Here is a 21,360-nt window from a genome sequence, read left to right as displayed (position 1 = left end):
GTCTCGTTCAATTGAACACTGTTGACTTAGCTTTGCTGTTCCAACAATTCCAGAATACCTGACCAAAGAGCCCCACAAAGCTACAGATGACAGATTTATTTGTCCAGTGTCACTGTTGGTAGCTCTCAGTGTTTCCATGGGCATGGAAAACCTAGAAGTACCAGAGAAATTTAAAAAAATTTAAATTAATTAATAATTTAATAAATTAATAATTTATTTATATATACATACGCACAACAATTTGTTCTGGTTCTCGATTCTGATTGGTTGAGACGTCTTTCCAGTGATGCGATATTCTACCAGTATCACCACGGGAACCATTTCACCATTTGTATCACCCCGCTTGCAGCATTTCTCCCACAGCGAGTGTCATGGCGGACGAGCAAACACCATTATTTTTCAGATACTACTGTTGTTGTGTCACGGAATGTAGTTTTAATAGTTTTTTTTTTTTTTTTTTTTTTTTTAGGTGAGCATGTAGTTATTTAGACCTCAAATATGCGACTTTTACATACATAGCGCCTATTTGACAATTTGTTTAGACGTTTTCGGAGATGTAAGCTCCAGGCCGTCAGTGGCTGTTCAGCGCTCATGTTCCTGCTTATTCTCGGCCAGTTCTTCGAAAATTTGTGTGATCATATAATGTAACGCTAGCCAAATTATGACAGAAAAAAAGGATGCTGCATTAATTATGTTAAATATTTTTAACACAAACCGAACAAATGAATTGCATGCATTAACGTGCTAATTTTGACAGCACTAGTTTAAACATGGAGTTTAATTCACTTTTTGGAATATCAAACGGGCAATCTTTGGTCTTATTAATCTATTACTTGTTCTATTAGATGGCAGCAAAGACTGTCTTTATCAGTGAGTCAGTAAAGACTTGTAAAATTGAAAGCGACTGATACAAGGTTGTAAACAAGGCGCAACTTACAAATCCATTGACTAGCGCTGTCATGAGAAATCCCCTTAACTATTAAAAGGATAAAGACAAAGATATCGCTTTCCTCAACTGACATTCAAACTGATGTTGTGATTATGAATATAAGATTGACCTGAAGAATATCAACTAGATGCAGGAGATGCACTCGCTTAGTCGATCTCTCTCATAATACTCTACTCTACATAATACAATAAGCTTTAATAATGCAACTCAGCATTCCTTCATTGCTAGTTTGAAAATAATTGAACTTGCGGCCTGGTGTCTACTGCCAATAACAGCTGTGCTGATATAGAGCCATATCGCATGGCTACGAGTGTTTTATTTATATATATATATATATATATATATATATAAATGGCCAAAAGTGCTGTCAGACCAAGGAAAGCTGGCTTCATTGTACTTTATTCAAAATTTTTATTAATTTTGTATGCATGTTGTGAAGTTGTGCCTGGAGTGTAAAACTAATGTATGCGTTCCAAGTTCCAATCATATCATTTGTCATGACGCAATGAAACATACCTAATTGTGCGGACATCTTTTTTGGCCAAGTGGTCATAACATGCTTGCACTATTTATTTCCAGCCTATAATTCAATAAATCACTATGTGGGAAGTATTAGCTATAATGTTAGATGTTATTTTGTGGTTTTTAGTAAAAATGGCTAGATGGAAGGAGCTGTCCTCTGCAACCAAGGAGGATATTGTTAAAATTTCTAAATCTGGTCAATCAGTTTTGGATATTTCTCATGTGCAGGATGTGAATGGTCACAATGTCCACAGAATTATTTCAAAGCACCATGAGGCCACTACCATGCAGAATGCAAAGTGCTGTGGATGGTCAAGGAAGACTATGTGATCATTTTGACAAGAGGATGAAAATCACCTGAATGTGGGACCACCTCAAAACAGCTTCTAAAGACCTGGATTAGACCTCCAACCTCCAATTTCATCTTGAACTGTAAGCCAACGGCTATAAGCGGCTGGATTGAGAGGTTGTGTACATGAAAGAAACAATTTATTACTTTTATCTACTGCAAAAAAAACCTTGCATTTGCCACAGAAAATAAGTAGAGTTGGGGTACTTGGGCTAGAGTACAAATTTTAGCAGACTTGGACTTGTTACGGATTCAGATGCATTTTTACAGTTGTACTGTTTATGTTCAGCGCTTCCAGGTTCTACTTCAGAACGCCGGCTCATTAATGTTCACGTGAGCCTCACGACGCATACATGTGATGCTGACACAGGAGCTGGCCAATAATGAGTCAGCGTTCTGACGTAGAACCTGGAAGCACTGAACGTAAACAACATAGGAGAATGACACAGAAGAGAAGAAATTGTTGAATAAAGTCGCTATTTTTGTTTTGTTTTTGCGCAAAAAAAGTATTCTCATCCCTTCATAAAATTAAGGTTGAACCACTGCAGTCACGTGGACTATTTTATCAATATCTTTAGTACCTTTGTGGACCATTACATCAGAGATGGCAGATAGAACAGAGGCATTACGTTTTCAGTGTTTCGCTTTGAAGAGCACAAGGCCTTACACATCGTGCTTTGTGAAATACAGACTGAACAGAACACCGCTGTATGGCTAGATGATACGCAAACTACGTTTCTCAGAAAGATAAAGCAAACCAGCATACCAGAGGATTGCACTAAAGGTAAAGACAATTGCAGTGACTTATAGGAATCGTACAGTAAGTGAGTCTGTGTACGTGCACTCTCGATGCACTGATCGCACATTGTATTTATGCACAGACATTTCAGTACATTCACGTTGTTTCTACACACATTCAGGATAATATTTCGATTTGTCATGTGTATGTTGCTGTGTTTAGTAATTCTGAATGGATCCGTGTACTGTAGTAGGTATATGCAGTCAGGTTAAAGCAGTTGGTTTAGGGCAGGGGTACCTAATTCTGTTCCTTGAGATCTACCTTCCTGCAAAGTTCAGCTCCAACCCTGATCAAACACAACTGAACAGTTAATTAAGATCTTCATGAGCACTTGATAATTACAGACAGGTGGGTTGGATCAGGGTTGAATCTGAACTCTGCAGGTAGGTAGATCTCCAGGAACAGGATTGGGCACCCCTGGTTAGAGGTTTTTTTTTTTTGGCATATATATATATATATATATATATAAATCACAGATGACTGGTAATGTCATGAAAATTCATTTTTCTAACATGGAAACCCTGATATATACACCAGCTAGTTATCAAGATAGTTAGAATATGTGGACAACAAAATAAATTGAATATACTTGTTCGCCATGTTACTGAATGACTAAACCTAGTAAAGTATAAATAATAGATCATTCTTATTCTTTCTTATTCTAAGGCTTTCACCTTTTTGTAGGCAGAACAGTAGAAATTCCAAATCTGTCTGAGCAGATGTTATGATCCGTATTGCAATCTGTATGTGTTGCAATGTCTTCTTTTGTATGAAGAGTTCCTTGAAAGAGTTCTCTGGAATGAATAAGCAAAATATGAACCTGCAATTCGCAAGCAATTTAACCTGGACGTGCTGTGATCAAGAGTGCAACAGATGTTGACCAGTATGGCAGCTACTGACCTGTGCAGTGCCAGGACTACAGATAGGAACACATGGCATTTTGGGAAAGGGCCCAATCTGACTGAGACTAGCAATACCTTTAGCAACCACAGACTTTCAACAGGAGGCAGCCAACAGGTGTCATTCCACAGAAAGCACATGAGAGTAAAGACATTTATAAAGCTGGACATTTACAAACTACATTGCCTGTGAGAGCAAAACTGCCCCTTTAAATGATTAAGAGCAATGTTTGTGGAAATTTAATCACTCAAGCCCTGGCCTAAAACGAATTCTTCAAAAGAAACACCTCCACTATTGTTTCCTTTTCAGCATTTTTCAGTTCAATTGTCATTTGAGATGTACATCCTCTTTGAACGTTGGCCCACCACGCAAAACTCCCATTTTTGTCCAGATTGCTGTCCTGTCAGCATCATTTTTCATCTCCCCAAAGCTTATTACCATCCAGGCAACAAGTCATGGTCAGCCCACAGTAAACCACAAAACCTTCTAGTCATTCTCAAGCCCAGCTAACAGCTTTGAAACAATTAACTGGACAGGATGCTCCAACCTAATGTTTCAACAGCACTTTTTGTATCCCATTCCATGCAATTAACTGTAAATAAAAGTCTATTTTTTCCCCTCCATCTCCCCAGAGCAGAATATCAATATAGCTTTTCAATTATTGGCCGGCCCCAAGTGAGGTCCAGACACTGATTGAGCAAGTGATGGGAAAAAGGCTGAGAGAAGAGACAGAGACCACAGCTGTTCAATCTGGGGGGCAAAGCAGGAAAAAAAAACACAATCATCTCTCACCGCAACAGCATTGTCAGTCACATTTATTATGAACAGCTATTGTCACAGCTTACTCCATGAACCTCTCCATTGTACAAAAACTTCACGCCGAAGACACATGCATTAGTGCAGTTTTGACTGGCAGAGAATAAATATGCCACTCTACTGTGCTTGTTTTAAAAAGACATGCCACAAAATGCTTTTTTATCTTCCATTGAGTGTATCTACATCAATTTGCATTCATTAGCGCACAACCTCGGAAAACTAATCATGGTCTTATGTCGCCCTATAGCCTACAAGGTACATGCACACGAGAACATTACGCTTGTGACACCTGCTACATACGTGCCTCTACAAACACGCTGTATCTGCAGCAGAACATATATTTGTCCATTACGGAAAACAAGCTATGCACTATGCCCAGCACAGAAGCCCGTGCCATTAACCTTGACTCATTTTTACGTTCGCGTAGCGTACACATTCAAGTCAAACACCCACCCAGACATACACACATAAACAGATGATAGATAAGCACAGCTACACAGGGGATTGAACACCATATGGAGCCAAAGTCAAATACACACACGCACACATGACTGCACACACTCGCACAGACAGGAGGAGAGAGCGCGATCTACTCACAGAATGAAGCAGACGACACCGGGAGCTAATATCAAAGGATTGGCACGGATACAAGCTGGCTGCGTCCCGTCGGGAATGCTGACAGATTCCGGGGAAAAGAGGAAGGAATATCCGAGGACACCTCTGAAACTGGATGGGAAAGGGGGGTGGTGGAGAGGGGAGGGCGAAAGCAGATCTCACGCTTTTTTAAGATCGGAGGTTAGGCTTCAGAAGATTTCTGTCTCTTGTTCTCGTTGCCTGGCTCTCCTTGTGGAATCTTTTGCCAAACACTATCAGGTTCCTGATTTTGACTTGAGATACAACAGCATTTTGTCTGGGGTAAACAGGAGTATAGAACTAAAATCAGTCGGGAAGGCAAATAAAAAAAAATCCAGCAGAGATGAAATAACTCAATTCCCTCCTTTGCTCTCCCAGAGGCATGAAGAGGGGGATGAAAACGGAGATGGAGTGACAAGATAAATACCTAAAACTGCAAAAATGAGAAGGCAACAGAACATTCTGTTTCAGCTAGGGAAAAAAAAGCTTCTCCCTCCTTTTTTCCCCCACCCTATCTCAGTCACTGCAATGTGTTACGATCTCCCTTACAGTCTTAAGGGTCATCTGAGAAAAAAAAGAACAAAAAAGAACAAAAAAAAAAAAAAATCTAATTTTCAAGATGAAAAGAAGACGAAAATGGAAAAAGAATCTTAACTTATCAAAAGGTAGGAGTTAGCGATGATCTGTGGCATTGGCCCCCTCCCTCCCCTTTTCACTTTCTTTGGTCTTGTTCTCCTTCTGTCTTTCAATTTACCTGAATCTGAATATTGAAATAAAAGCCATGTGATAAAATGTTCTTTGTTTGCCCCAGAATGCAGGTGAACAGCCTTGTCAATCCAAGGCACACCTTGGATCACTCTTTCTTGTGATTTGCCTTTCTTTTCTAGACCTACACAGTAAAACTGTTGAATGTGAGTCTAAAAGTTGAGGTCTGACTGAGGTCTAGCACAAAACAATCCCCAAATCCGTTTTCCCTTCTCAGAACTGGACAAACAGTGGGGGGAAAAAGCAAAAAGCAAACACCAAACACCGTAGATCGCCGTCAGAGCCGGCCTCCAATCTTATCCTAAGTGGTGGGGTTCTTGAACGTATCCCCCAGAAAAACCACTTGAACCTCTCTAGTTGTCCATTTTCAGCTGCCTGCCAGGCAGGAAGTTCAATTATCTCCCGCTGAATGGTATCGCTTAGGATCCTCTCTGTGCGATATGAAATCAAAGGATCTTGGTGTGATTGGATGACACTTATTCCTTTGGCCCCTCAGGGTTCCGTTCCGACTTAAAGCGCTAGATGGTTTTGGAGTAGTAAACGTCAAGTGATTTAAAAAAAAAATCCTAATCAAGGATTTGTTCTTTCTTTTCGGTCCTACTTCCTCAGCCGACTTTTTAATGGCAGATATCCTCAAGTCTCTGCGCTCCTGTCACTGCGCTTTTGCTGGCAGGAAAGTAGGTGCATTCTGAGAGCGTCTGGGGATGTATGGAAGAAGAACTTGCTGTCAGCAGGCAAGAGCAGTAAGACGCGTCAAGGGTGGAGAAATTGGCCTTTACGGGGCAGGAAACAGCCTAGAGCCGGAGGAACAGACAATTAGGAACATATAATTAAAGTAGGAAAAGACATAATGATGTAATGCCAGGGATGTAGAGTGGGGCGGAATGGTCTTTTTCCATTACTTGCTCATTTTATGAGTGCAATTTCATACCTCTTACTCTATGGTGTCCTTGCATTGACATTCTCCCTTCCTATACCTTTCCCAAGTCCTTTCCTTCCAGCATTCTCACTCTTTTTAGTTCTTCTGTCGCTGAACTAATATTTCAACACAATCTTACCTCTTATCCAACATATACAAGCTTCAAGCACAATTTTTACTATATAAAAAGTAATTACAGCCAATTGTCCTTCAGATAAAGTGAGAAGCCAATGCAACTGCTTTGAGCAGAGAACAATCGCTGTGATTATATTTTCAGAGTGAAGTGGTGTTACGAGGGACCATATATAAAATGTTCTGTGATAAATATTAGTGAAACACTGGCTCCTTGTGTGCTTGAACGTTACGTAAGCCTGTTAGCCATAGCTGGAATAAAGAGAGAGGGGAAGCTGGTCAAGTGGCTGCCATGTTTCTAAATCTGTCAATCTACCAATCTACTGTGCTTTTAAACATGAACACTCACAAGCTGATGCTTTTTACATCACAGCATGAGAATTGAGTGCTTAACGCTGTAAACACATTAAGCCATTAAAATACATTATGCTTTGGCTCTCTAGTCAAATTTGATTTGTTTTGACTCATTTAAACCAGTATAATTTGTATTGGGTTAGGTATGTAAAGGCCATTATTTTTGGTTTGTTTGGCTAAGATAAAGTATTACTTTTACAAATATTTTGAGGAAGATGTATTTTTAATCTTGATTTTAGAATCTGTTTTCCTGGTTTCTGTGTGACAGTTGTGCTAATGTGTTTTACATAAGGAAATTTGACTCTCTAGGGAAGACATTCCCTTTTGAAATGCATATCAGCATTTGTCCTTGAAAAACATGCCATGTCACAGGTAAATAAAGGCACTTTTTATTATTATCTAATCGTGCATGGAGCCAAACTGATCCGTTTTTGCCTACTCAAAGGCCTATTACTCCATTTTTAAAAGCCGTCATGTTAAATCAATAGGTCTGAGCCCTAGCAGACATCAAACTCTGTACCTTCGGCACACATATTAACAAAGACTTCAGCAAAGGGTGCCGAGATCACATTCTGTACTTTTCTCTCTGTGATCTAATGCTTCCGCGAGCGAGTCAGAGCATCGTGCCAAGAAACCAAGCGAAGGTGAGAGGTTGAAAACGAGATTCGTTTTTCTCTTGCACTTCTTGCATTTGGTACAGTGAAACATAATTCGGTCTGCTTTGTCATCCTCTATTCCTGCCCCTCTCTGTCTGAGATAGCGGCTCTGAAAAGGATTTACAACTATGAAGATTTCCCTGATAAATCCAACGCTTTGCATCATCTCAGTTACACAGAGGTAGAGACAACAACGGTATTTCACTCTGATATCACACAACTCTATTTCACGGTAATTTATGAATCGCGTCACGCAGGCGATAAGGTGGCTTCTGTTATATCGCCTTTCTCATCATCGCTGCTTTATATTTTTGCTATCTTTTGCACTTTCACAATTGTTTAGGAAAGATTGAGCTTATATCTGCATTGTCAAGAGGTGGGAGATCCTCATATTATTGTAGACTAGCAGCTGACAGGAAATTTTATTGCTCAGTGGTTGCTCTTTCATCACTCAGGAGTTTAATGGAAGGTCACGGATAACTTGGAGACATTAAAAATGGATACAAATGAGAATAATTGACATACAGTAAGAATATACAGCTATTCAATTAATGTGGATAGCATAACTAGAATTTGAAGAGAAATATTTGATTTCATACTGAGATCTCTGACTCAGAATATGACATCTCTTGTGAAACTCTAGAGACGACATGAGGTTACTTGGGTCGCTTCCTCAGGAGAAAAAGTCTGTATTTGGTCTGCATTTAGTTTCTTCACTGTCTAGGAGAAACTACTGAGATATTAAAGAGATTTTTCCTTTCTACAAGTGTGTACATTATAAAATAATAGCTGCTTTATCCAAAATTAGCGTTTTATATATGTGGTTGTATGCCTCCCCTTCCTCTCAGGTGCTTAAGTTAAATAACCTTCACACACACACACACACACACACACACACTCAGAGGCAGTGGTAGCATAGCCAGCAAAAGCACAGCATCGTGGGTAAGCTGTCACAATCACCATCAATCTGCACGCTCCCTGCCTCACCCATGAAATACAAGCAGAGTTCACCGGCAGACGCATATACGGCCGTGACGATATACGAGTACTGCGTGTGTGTTTGTGAGAAGCATGTGTGAAGGATGTGTTTGACCTGAGCGCATTGGTTTAGGTTGAGCGCTCCTGTGACACAGACAGTTGTTAATGGCTGTTGAGGGATGGGCAGATGGGGACCGATGGGGAGAGTGGAAGGGGGACCATGACAGATGAGAGAAAGAATGAAAGAAAGAGTAGGAGGAGACGATGAAAGGGGATAAAATGGCTGATGGACAACAGAAAAAGGGCATTTGAAAAAAAAAAAAAAGGGGTGAGGAAAATGATTGCGGGCAACTCAGAGTGCATCATGCAAAAAAAAAAAAAAAGGAGGGATGAAGAACAAACGAGAAAAGCAAGACACACTCACCCATGGCTCTTTTCCTTCAGTTGAGATGGTGTAAGTCTACTGCGCTGGCAGAGAGAGAAAGACAGACAAACCTCAAAAGAATGCCAAAAGGACTGATATGAATGTGTGCAAAAACGAAGAAGATCAGACGAAAATATCAAACGAGCTTAAGTGTCCGAGTGGCTCCCCGCATCAGTCCCGGTCATATGCATACATGCAAAAATGACTCACTAATCGGAGTCTTAGAGAATTACACATGCAGCTATAAATCAACATGTCAGCATGCATGCACTCACACACATACACACACACACGCACGCAGCGGCATGAGCAGGCTCCACAGGCGCTACCTCAGAGGACGCTATAGGCTCCCCCTCCTCCTCTGTTCCCCCGTTCTGCCTCTCTCTTCCTCAGCCTCTTCTGCGGTTTCTGTTTATTCACCACAGATCATTTCCCAAGAGAAAGCAATGGTGGGTTCTCTTCATTTTCTGCGTCCTTGCCATCCTCCCGTTTCACGCCCCCCTGTTCCAGTCCGGCAGAATTGAGCTTGCTGTAATTTCTGGCAGCTGGGCTAATGTGTAAACTGCATTCGTGCCCTCTCGTTCTCTCTCTCTCTCTCTCTCTCTCTCTCTCTCTCTCTCTCTCTCGTGTCTCAGTGCCTCTTCAGCACTGCCTCCAATCCAATCAGAAGCACATCTTTCTCTCTCTCCCCGTCTCTCTAACTCATATCTTTCTACTCTCACTCCCACAAATACTGTAAAATAAACATCAAAATGTACATTTATCACAGTCACACTTGTCTCCTGAGCTTTATCCTCCATCAATACACACATTCTTAATGACAAGGATAATTCCCACATGTAGTACTATACAATTCTTGCTAAAAATGATAAATTAGCACACTTGAAGTTAATATTCTAAAGTATAGACTATATATAATAACATTACAGGAAGCTAGTAAATTTGTTAAACTCCCTTTGAATATTTACAGCACATATGGCAATAAAAATAAACCGACAACAGGCAAACAATGTCTCTCAAGATTCATGTCGATCACTTTTTACTAACATAATAATGTTTATGAAAGCTTGTTCTGCCATTTTATCTCACAATTCCGACTTTTTTTATAGCAATTGCGAGTTTATATCTCTCTATTCTGATTTTTTTTCTTAGAATTACGAGATAAACTCAAAAGCGCAAATTATAAAGTCAGAATTGTATGATATAAAGTCAGAATTGCGAATTATAAAGTCAGAATTGAGATAAACTCACAATTACATTTTATAATGTCCAATTTTGAGGGAAAAAAGACATTTTTTCTCAGAAACACGCAATTGCATGTTATAAAGTCTGAATTGCAAGATATAAACTCATGATTCTGAGAAAAAAAGTTTACATCGCAGTTTTGACTTTAGAACACGCATTTCTGACTTTATAACTCTCAATTGCGAGTTTAAATCTCACAATTCTGAGAAAAAAAAAATCCGAATTGTGAGATACAAACTCGTAATTGTGAGAAAAAAATCTGAATTTTGAGATAAAAAGTTTTTTATTTTTTTATTTAGTGGCAGAAACAAGCTTCCATATAATGTCAACTTGACAGTTCAAATCTCATTCTCATCAAGGCTGCATTTATTTGACCAAAAATACAGTAAAAACATAAGAAATATTGTGAAATATTATTGCTATTTAAAATAACCTTTTTCTATTTTAATATCGTTTATTTCTGTTATGTAAAGCTGAATTTTCTGCAGCTATTACTGCTGAATAAACCTCTTCAGGATGATACTATATAGAAGATATTATATTATCAGGTACATATTCTCATTCACTCTGTTGGGGTTTATTATGTATTAATGACCATTATCCTTTAATCTGAGCCTTAATCTGATGACCTTTTCAAAATTACTTCACACACCACAACAAACCAGACATGATGTAATGCTTTAGGGCTTCTGTTTTTAATAAACAATAAATCACAACTAATAATAATAATAATAATACAATCTAACATCTTCTCCACTTACCCACACAACTGCATGCGGTAAGAATGGAAGTCAATGGAGCTCAAAGTTTAGTGTGATCGCAGCTTTACCCTGAAAATCACATCAGTCACACATAGTGACTGGAAGACATCAAGAATGTGCGTACCAGCTTTTCATGGATGTATGCACAAACACATGCACATACATATTATACTAAGGCAATAAGCCATGAGACACTTTTTGTTACAGTGAATTTACCACGGCTAAGGAGTATGTCAGTCACAATGTGTATGTTTTTGTGGTTTAAAGCAACATTCATATAGAATTTAATATCCATTCAGTTTGCATGTATATCACTATTAAACAAAGCTCTGAGTTTGGCTCATCAAATTTGTTTATATTATATATATATAAAAAATACACACACACACACACACACACACACACATTAAATTAATTCAATATCTAGTGTGCACTGTCAGACATTTCCCGAAAATGCTAATTAGACTCTCTAAAAATATTTTTTGGATAGATGCACACATATACATTAAAAAAATATTTTACTCAAAAATTTAAATCATCATCATTTACTCACCCTCATGTTGTTCCTCATACAAAACTATCTTGTAATGTAGAAGTCATATAGACTTCTTTATAGTGCTTTTTTTTAGTTTTTGAGCTTGACAGTCCATCATAATATGCTTTCGTTTTACAAAAAAAGAGCAGCGTGAACATATTTCAAAATATCTTGTTTTGTGCTGCACAGAGGTTTTGGAATGACATCAGGGAGAGAAAATAATAATAAAAAGAAGTATTATTAAGAACATCATAATATATGTCGACATTGGGTGAACTGCCCCATTAATATATTTTGGCTCATTTTAAAACAGATTACTGTATATGAAAAGCGTTTTTGAACATAAGGTAGAGGCTTTAAACTCATCACTGCAGGAGTCTCTTATGTACTGTCTCATTCAATCACATGCATTTACTCACACAGTTTTCTCTCTCGCTCTTCCTTCAGCTTCAGAGTGATGCCCTGTAGGGAATTGGTTATTGTGAGTCCCTTGTCTGTCTCATTTTCCCTCACTTTTTGTAACATACACACCCACACATATTCCTATGGCACACACAATCAAACATACTCTCGATGGCATTCAGAAAAGACACCGAACACACTACAAACTGATGCAAAACATTGTTTTGATTGGACGACGTACCTGATTTATTATCATTAGCATGAGCTATCCATTCTGTTCTGGTAGAGTCAGCTCTCGCCGTGGGAATGCTGGGACATTGGTCCGCACGGGTGACAGCAGGAAATGAGATCTCGCAGCAGGAACTTATTGATGTATGTAATGCATGGCCGTGTTTTCACCTGAGATTAAAGCAGCAGAAAGGAGGGAGGGAACATGGAGCGCGGAAGTGCAGAAAAACGAAAATGCCAAAAGGGCCATTGAGATGAAAGGTTAACTGCCTTCACAAACTATTATTGACCCCAGAATATTACATTAGAAAGGTGCAAGTGCCCTTCTGGTGATTTTTACTACCTGTATCAAGTGAGCAAGCGTTGTCTATTGAATAATCTTTCATATAAACCAACAATAGACTTACCATTAATCAGGGAGAATGACAGGCAAAGAACATGTAACAAAATACCTTAAAACAATCAGGAGTTAAAGGATTAGTTCACTTCAGAATTCAAATTTCCTGATAATTTACTTACCCCTATGTCATCCAAGATGTTTATGTCTTTCTTTCTTCAGTTGAAAAAAAATTAAGGTTTGATGAAAACATTCCAGGATTTCTCTCCATATAGTGGACTTCAACGGCTACTAATGGGTTGAAGGTCCAAATTGCAGTTTAAATGCAGCTTCAAAGGGCTCTACACGATCCCTGACGAGGAATTATATAAAAATTATAAAAAAATTATATACTTTTTAATCACAACTGCTCACCTCTGCGATGCGCCACGCATTATGTAATCACGTTGGAAAGGTCAAGCGTGACGTAGGCGGAAGTAAGGCGAAAAACTCCATCTCACTTTCTCCTCCAACTTCAAAATCGTCCGACATCGTTGTTTTACCTTTTTTTTGTAAAGGCCGTTTGACTTAGTCTTTGCACGTTCGCTTTGTAAACACTGGGTCGGTACTTCTGCCTACGTCACACGTGACCTTTCCAACGTGATTATGTAATGCAGTCTGTTTTTTCTTTCTGAAAATAGCCAAATCTTCTGTAAATCCCTTGTCGGTTTCTTCACAGAAATCAATTAGAAACTACGGTAACAGTGAACATCCCCAGTAAACGACAAAAAGTTTCCTGACCCTTCTTTACATTTTGCTTTTAGATGCGCATAACACGTTTTAAGTTAATTGAAGTAGGATTTATGATTCCTCAATTAAATGCAAAATCATTCACATGACTGAAAAACAAGACCATAATTCAAAACTTGGTGAGGATTTTAAAATTCATAGACACGCACAACTGGCTGTTGTATGAACACCTCACTCTCTTTAGTGCAGATCAGGGAAATGCAGGAATCAGATTGAAGCATAAAGTCATTTATAGGGTCATGTGCTGACAAGTAGGCTTTGCATAAATAGCATACAGGCTTATGTATATCTGGGGGTCTGATAGTTATACAAAGAAAAGGAAAGATGAAACAAGGAGAGCAATCAAACTCCTAAAAGCCCCTTAAAACAGCAGACCAGCAGTGTCATATACACAGAGATATGAATGTGATCCCTTTAAACTAGCCTCTGACAGACTGCTTGATTGGTGCTGTCATTTTCATTCATTTTAACATCGCAACAAAAACAACAATACAGTAAATAAATGTGGACAGTTTGGTCACCCATCATCAGCTGCGCTTGTTAACACATAAAAGCAAGATCAGCTGCAAATTACCATCAAGAAGTATTAGTAAATAAAACATCATTTAGCAAACACTTACACAAAGAGCCTTGATTTAGGTTTGTGTTTATAAAAACACAAACTTAGTGGCACTTAAATGTCCAAAATGATCTAGTAATGTCTACTGATGATTTGTTTTTAAGACATGCAAAATAGCACATCTTGTCAGTTTTTGTTTAATAAAACATGCAACAAAATACTCAACTTTAAGACAGAAAACAAAACTACTGACAATTTATGTCCACCTATTTCAGTCATTTAAGAATTGCAGTTTAAAGGGTTATTTCACCTAAAAATGAAATTTCTGTCATTATTTACTCACCCTCATGTCGTTCCAAACCCGCAAGACCTTTGTTCATCTTTGGAACACAAATTAAGATATTTTAGTGAAATCCAAGAGGTTTTTTATCCTCCATAAGAAGCAACGAAATTACCATCATTCAAGGTCCAGAAAAATAGTAAAAACATTTTTTAAATAGCCAACGTGACTACAGTGGTTCAACTTTAATATTATGAAGCGATGAGAAAAAAATACTTAATTTGTGTTCTGAAGATGAATGAAGGTCTTACGGGTGTGGAATGACATGAGTAATTAATGACAGAAATTTCATTTTTGGATGAACTAACCTTTTAACTTCTCAGATTCTGTGTCTTTCATACACATCTCACCCCTGTTTTTATATAATAAATCTGTATTGTCGTTAGGTTGTCAAGATATATTTTTTAAGAAATTATACTTTAGCAAGGATGCATAAAATTGATCAAAAGTGACAGTAAAAGACTAATAATGGGTTTACACCTGGTCACATCATGCGTTCTTACTGATTGGATAGCTATCCGATTTGTTAAAATGGTACATTTTTAAAACATAAATGTGTCTCCGCAAAACGAATATAAATCCGATCTTCAATTCCCACGCTATATGCAAATTTAACGGAGTTCGCATCAATGAAAGCAAAAGATATGAACTGCATTTTAGTTATCAGCTAATTTCAAGATCAAAGACCGCAATTGGAGAGAGATTGGCATCAGCACTGGTAAGAGCATTTAGTCTCACTAATTTTAACGAAGATGATTGTGTCGAGCGTCTACGACTTACTTTCAGTTTCATTTGCAGCAGTTTGCGTGTCAGTTTGCTGAAGAGATACTCAGCTACTCATCTGCTGCGATGCATGTTGCAGTCAGTGTTGCCAAGTCTGCGGTTTCCCCGTGGAATTGGGCTACTTTAACACTGTTGACATGGGTTGTTTTTCATGTCCGCGGGTTGAAGCGACCCCAAATACATGATATTTAGCCCCTGGAATGCAAATTTTACCAGAGGAACCCCGCCAAAAACGCGGATTTTACCCCTAGGATGCGACTTTTACAGAGTGACCCCCAAACTGCAATTGGGCTAGTTTTGAGTAGCAACTGGGTATGTTTTGTTGTGAAAACCTGGCAACCCTGGTAGCAGTAGTGCTGTCATATTTGGCTATAACATGTCATGTAGCCTATAACACGCTCTCACGCATTTATTTATTACCATTTTGGGAATAAAATTTAAACGTTTCAAAAGCCAGATGCATTTACACTAGTCCAGTTTCATCTGGAATCTGTCTCAAACCACCTCATGAAGTGGTTTGAGTGATCAGATTTAAATCCACCTTAAAAGTGTTTCGGAGGGCATTTACACCTGGTCTTTTTGACGATTGGATAGCTATCCAATCAGAGTAAATTCATGAAGTGACCAGGTGTAAAAATTCCCAATGTTACAAAAAGATTTGGTAACACTTTATTTTACAGTGTCCTTGTTACACACACACATAAAAAAAGAATTTTATGTCAAAGCACTTTTGCTTCAGTAATAGGGGAATGCAGAAAATTACTACTACAAAATGCTGTCAATACATTTAAATATTCTGATTAGTATCACAATATTGATGATAACCCCAAAAAAATAAATATTGATCGGGTTAATACGACATATATGATAATATCCTAAATAATCCAGCACCAGTAACTATGGACACTCCAACACCCTAACGCAGGTTGCAATCCATCATTAAACATAAATATAAGAAGACAATGCAGCGAGTAGCTAGTACTGCCGCACAAAATCATGTCAAAGATGATGACAGATGAAAGCAAAACACTTTACCTGCATCCGAAAAAAGTTAGCTCGCCGGTATGGGAGTTTTTTGGTTTTCATAAAAAGAAGGGGTGTTAGACACCCCAGTCTGCAGAAAGTGCAGATCAACAGTAAGTTATTTTTTTTTTATGCATTAGTACAGTTATGGTTGCAAACTCTCAATCCACCTCCGTACACTTGTATTTTCAGTGTGATTTATTGGCCAAAAAAATTCAAAACACAAACTTAAGCAAGTTCAAAATGAATTTGTGTAGCATAGCTGATTAGGCTATTTATGTTTTACATTTCAATAATTATCACAAAGTTGTTATCATGAATCCTTTTGGCCATGATAATAATGCAGTCCTACTCTGATTATTACACCTTTAATTGGATGGTTTATAAAAACTTGATTAATGTGGAAGGACTTTGGCGTGTGATTGTGCATTAACAAATCTTCTTTTGTTCAAATAATTATTTGGAATGCAAATCATTCACATATTTCCCAAGGGTTCAGTTATATTCCTAATGTGGGGAAAGGGACCACTTTTAAACAACTTTTTAAATATATATTAGGAGTTAGTTTTAGTTAATGTCCCATTTCTCCATGACTAGAGGAGAACTTGAAAAGTGGCACAGCTTACCACACTCTCCTCCATGCCAAAAAAGAAAAGTAATTCAGGTTAAAGTAAACGTAATCAAGCTCACCACTATCTGCCTCCTATATATGTCAGCTGGACTGAAAGAGAAAACGACAGAGAGAGAGTCTCATTCTGTTCTCCCAGAGTTGACTGTGTGGTCCCTCTGTTCATAGAAAGAAAGACAGATTGCCATTCCATCCCACAACACGACCTCATCCATGGAATAGTGATTAGCCAATCAGCATTCCGGTCACATGAGCTCCACTATCAATGAGTGAGTGAGACAGAGCGAGAGATAGTGAGCCATGCAGAGAGAGAGCGAGAGACAAGGTGGAAAAGGGTGGGCTGCAGGTTCGATGGAGAGTGGGAGGGAAGAGCAGGGGAAGGGGAAGCTCGGGAATGTTGATGCAAAGTACTGACAAATGCGGAGATGAAGCATTAAGCATGACTGATGAAGATGTATGGTCAGCGCACATGCGCGCACACACTCCATCACAGATAATGCCACACACTGCAGGATGCCAGTGAGGGCTCACACATGTAAATTCATGCACATTCACTGTGTTGACTCATATGAGTGCACAGAAGGCAGGAGGCAGGCAGGGAAAAGGCCGACAGGTTCACACGCATATGCAGATGTGGACACAGGATGAATGTGCAGTTATCATAGTTGCCAGGGTCGCGGTTTTCCCGCACAATTGGGCTATTTTGAAAATGTAGTCGCAGGAAAAATTACACAGGGTTGCGTTTTTTTGGGCTACTTTTAGAATGTACCTTGGCTGCCAAAATGTTAATCTGTAGACAAAGGAAATGAAAATCGATCTTTTTACTAATGTGTAGTATCCTTGAAAAGGATACCTGGCAACCCAAGGATGAAGGAGAGATAGTATTGGGGGGATGTTTGATGTCACCACAAATTATTATGTGAGTTTTCAACCCGATCTCATGGCAATTTGTACGTATTTTACGAGGTGGCTAATTCGTACGAATTCGTATGACCTCACTCGTACCAATTCATATGTTTTTTGCTAAATCGTATGTATTTTACGAGTTGCCAAATTTGTATCAATTCATCAGAATGACCTACCCCTAACCCCACCCTTAAACCTACCCATCACTGGGGTTTAGACAAATCGTATGAATTCATTCGAGTGACGTTGTGCAAATTCGTACGAATTAGCCACCTCATAAAATAGCGTTGGAGTTTCACTAAAAGTAGATTTGAAGGCTTTCACACAGCAGAAATGAACACGACAACAGCCAGTCAAAGCACATCGCTTAATTGTTATATTTTCATTTAAGATTGATTAATTGATAATTAATTGTTAAAGTTTTATTAATTCATTTCATTAAACACTGTGGTTGATGGCAAATTTGTATTAAATCATAAAATTTAAAAGCAATGGCCCTAAATTAAAAGGTGGCTTAATACAGTTTAATTGTGAACAAACAATTTATGTTCACATTCATTCTCAAGGTCTAGCAAACATGTGGAGAGCATATCCTTCCCTATTAATGATAATTAATATTGTGATAAATATCTATATCGTATGATATGGAAAAATAACATTGGCATAATATTTCTAGTCATATTTCCCAGCTCTAATTTTAAAATATATCATGAAAAATGCTGAAAATTAAAATAAAAGAAAGAGTACAAGAAAAATTCAAATTTAGTGAATGAAGAGGAATAAAATACAGTGATACATAAAATAATGTGCACATGCTACATATAAACAAGTTTAGCTAAAATGATCAAAATAAGATTTAAAACAGAATAAATAAAATAAAAATAGTTTAAGTCTAAGGTGCATTATGGGGCAGGGGGAAATTGGGCTAGTTTTCATTCCTTTTGGGTGGGTTTTGAGTATGCTTTGGGCTGGAAATTTTTCTGGGACCTGGCAACCCTGGCAGTTACTCCCTCTCTCATACACTCCCTGGCAGAGCCACTGCAGGTAGAGTCACCTTAGCAAGGCCACTGAGATACAGATATTAGGATATGGAGGACTGTGTGTGTGTGCTAGAAAGAGGTGGAACACAAAGGAGAAAGGTAAAGAAAAGAAAATTATATAAAGAGATTACTGAGGTCTTGTTCTCGGGAGGAAAAGTCTGAGAAGCAGCAAACATCTCTCCATTTGCTCTCTATTGCTCTCTAGTGTGGTTGAAAAGAGATTATTAAAGAGATTCATTTTTATTTCCTATGGGTGGTTAGAGACAAAAAGAGGGATAAAATGAGACAACAGAGAGAAAAGGTGAAAGAAAGAAAGAAAGAAAGAAAGAGAAAGAAAAAAGTAAGTCAGGGAACACAGACTCACAGGAATAGTAACAACAAACAAGTTTATTTTGAAACAGGTGAAGGTCAGGGTGAGTATTGGCAACCGAGAGAAAAAAATGAGTCATATGAAAGAATGAGAGAAAAGGGAGATGAGATGAAAAAGATACAACACAGAGAGGAGAAAAAAAAAAAAAAAATGAGTTGAATGAAAAAGTGAAAGATGGGGATTGGATGACAGCCAACAGAGGAAAAATAGAATGGAAAAGAAGATGAGATAGTGATGAGATTAAGATAAAAGACAAATAAAAAGACATGGAAAATAAAAGGAGAATAAAGAGAAAGGAGATGGAAAAAGATAACGGAGAGAAAAAGAGATGGCATGAAAAAGAAGATGTGAAAGAAAGAGAGGTGAGATGAAAGAAGGAACGAAAAATGAGAATATGGTAAAAAGACAAGAAAAAGATAGAATGCACAAGAGGAGAATGAAAGAGATGAGATAAAGGAAGAGATGAAAGAGAAAAGAGATAGCATGAAAAATAATAGATGAGACACAAAGAAGGGTGAAATGAGAAAGATGCAGTGAAAAATGAGAAAAAGAGAATGACGAAATGACAAGAAAAGATTAACGATAAAGAGGGATGAGATGAAGAAGAGATCACAGAGAGAAAAGATGGAATAAAAAAGAATTAAAAGGATGAGATGAAAGACAAAAGAGAAAGAGATGGAACAAAAATTAAAGCAAAAGAAAGATGAGATGAAGAAAAGAAAGGAATGAGGTGACAAATACAACAGAGAGAAAAGAGATGGCATGAAAAAGAAGAGATGAAAGAAAGAGGGATGAGATGAAGAAGAGACAACAGAAAAAAGATGACGAAAGAGGAATGAGAGAAGGGGAATCATCTTTCACAGAGGGTGTGTGCAGTAGGGATCCATCATTCGCCGTATATGTGGTACATGCAGTGATCAATGTGATGATACGAATCAGAGAGAGGAAAAATGATGAGAGCGGAGACTGAACTCACAGCAGCTCCTCCAAACACACGGCACTGAAGCAGCACTGCAGTCCAACAGCACCAGAGGCTCACTGCAATTAATGAAGCGTGTAGCTATGTTGTTCAAAACTGACGGCGTACAAAAGTTCAGTGCGGTTCAGACTCAATGTAATGGTGAAATCTACATGGGCTTGTGTGCGAAATCTTCTCAATGACTTTTGAAAGGGTGAATCGAAACAAGAGCAGCCCAATGTGAGCTTCGCCAAAACATGTGGTCATCTTCAAGGTGAGCATAATCACCATCTGTACAACCATCTGCAATTATATAATGTCTTTCACTTCAAAAGCACGCAGTGATTTGTGGGACGGTGTGGGGGAAGGTGAGTCTCCAGCACATAATTTAATGTCGTACCACTTTGGACATACGGAATTTGTGCAACAAGCATAGTGGAGATTACATCCTTCAATATGGTATACCACATGTTCACATTATCCATTGATGAGACGTGACTAAGCCAGTAAATTCAAGCTCATTCTCCAACACTTTTTCTATTCTTAATTATACCTATAATGAAAAGGATAAAAATATAATTAGATAATGGTTAGTTCAAGTTCACTAAGGCTACGTTCACACTGCAGGTAAATGTGGCCCAAATCTGGGGTTTTTTTGCCCACATGTGACTCATATCTGTTTTCCCCATGACAGTGTGAACAGTGCAAACCACATGGACTCTGATCTTTTCGATTCCAATTTGTGCCACTTCCATATGTGGTACTAAATCCGATACAGGTCAGATGTTTTGTAATGTGACCGCAGTGTGAACAGTCATTTCAGAATTCATGTGATTTTTACATTACTCGAGATCAACATTCGTCACGATTCTGCGCTCATAGGAGTCTATTCAAAGATTTTACATACCCAACGTTATCAAGACAGTTGCGAAAGGTAGTCAGTAGAAGGGCAGTGATGTGTCAGAACTCGTAAGTATTACAGAGACAGCTCTATAATACAAGCAAAACATGAGGGCTCGTATCATAAAAGTTTCAAACCTCTGCTTTTCTTTGGTCACATCATTGTCTTTATATTTCATATTGCCTGTGTACCGGGCCAGGGGCTGGTAAGAGCTGTGTGTGTAAACCTCACTTCCCTGATCTCAAGAGGCACTCTAGCAACTGACGCTAGAGACTGCAGTCTTTGGCCTCCTTGTTAGAGGGCCCAACTCCCATGCCGGCGGACCCAGGTTCGAGTCCCGCTTAGACCAAGTGGTTTGA

General features: G+C 38.4%; 1 protein-coding gene across 3 annotated transcripts in view; it reads right to left on the bottom strand.

Moving 5' to 3' along the window:
• Window positions 1-9,947, bottom strand: part of LOC127501161 (glutamate receptor ionotropic, kainate 5) — a 102,602-nt gene extending 92,655 nt beyond the window's left edge. The window contains exons 1-3 of one of the 3 annotated variants that reach the window (XM_051872984.1): window positions 9,526-9,947; window positions 9,197-9,240; window positions 4,933-6,527 (exon numbers count right to left, since the gene is read on the bottom strand). The gene's annotated coding sequence lies outside the window, so the exon portion shown is untranslated. The remainder of the gene's footprint in view (window positions 1-4,932; window positions 6,528-9,196; window positions 9,241-9,525) is intronic. The other 2 variants (XM_051872985.1, XM_051872986.1) reach the window with 2 other exon arrangements.
• Window positions 9,948-21,360: the final 11,413 nt, after the last annotated feature.

The sequence above is a fragment of the Ctenopharyngodon idella genome, chromosome 19 (genome assembly GCF_019924925.1).
Source record: "Ctenopharyngodon idella isolate HZGC_01 chromosome 19, HZGC01, whole genome shotgun sequence".
In the NCBI taxonomy this organism is placed as follows: Eukaryota; Metazoa; Chordata; class Actinopteri; order Cypriniformes; family Xenocyprididae; genus Ctenopharyngodon; species Ctenopharyngodon idella.
Note: the sequence above shows the minus strand (reverse complement) of the source record. Positions and strands in the feature narration are given on the sequence as shown.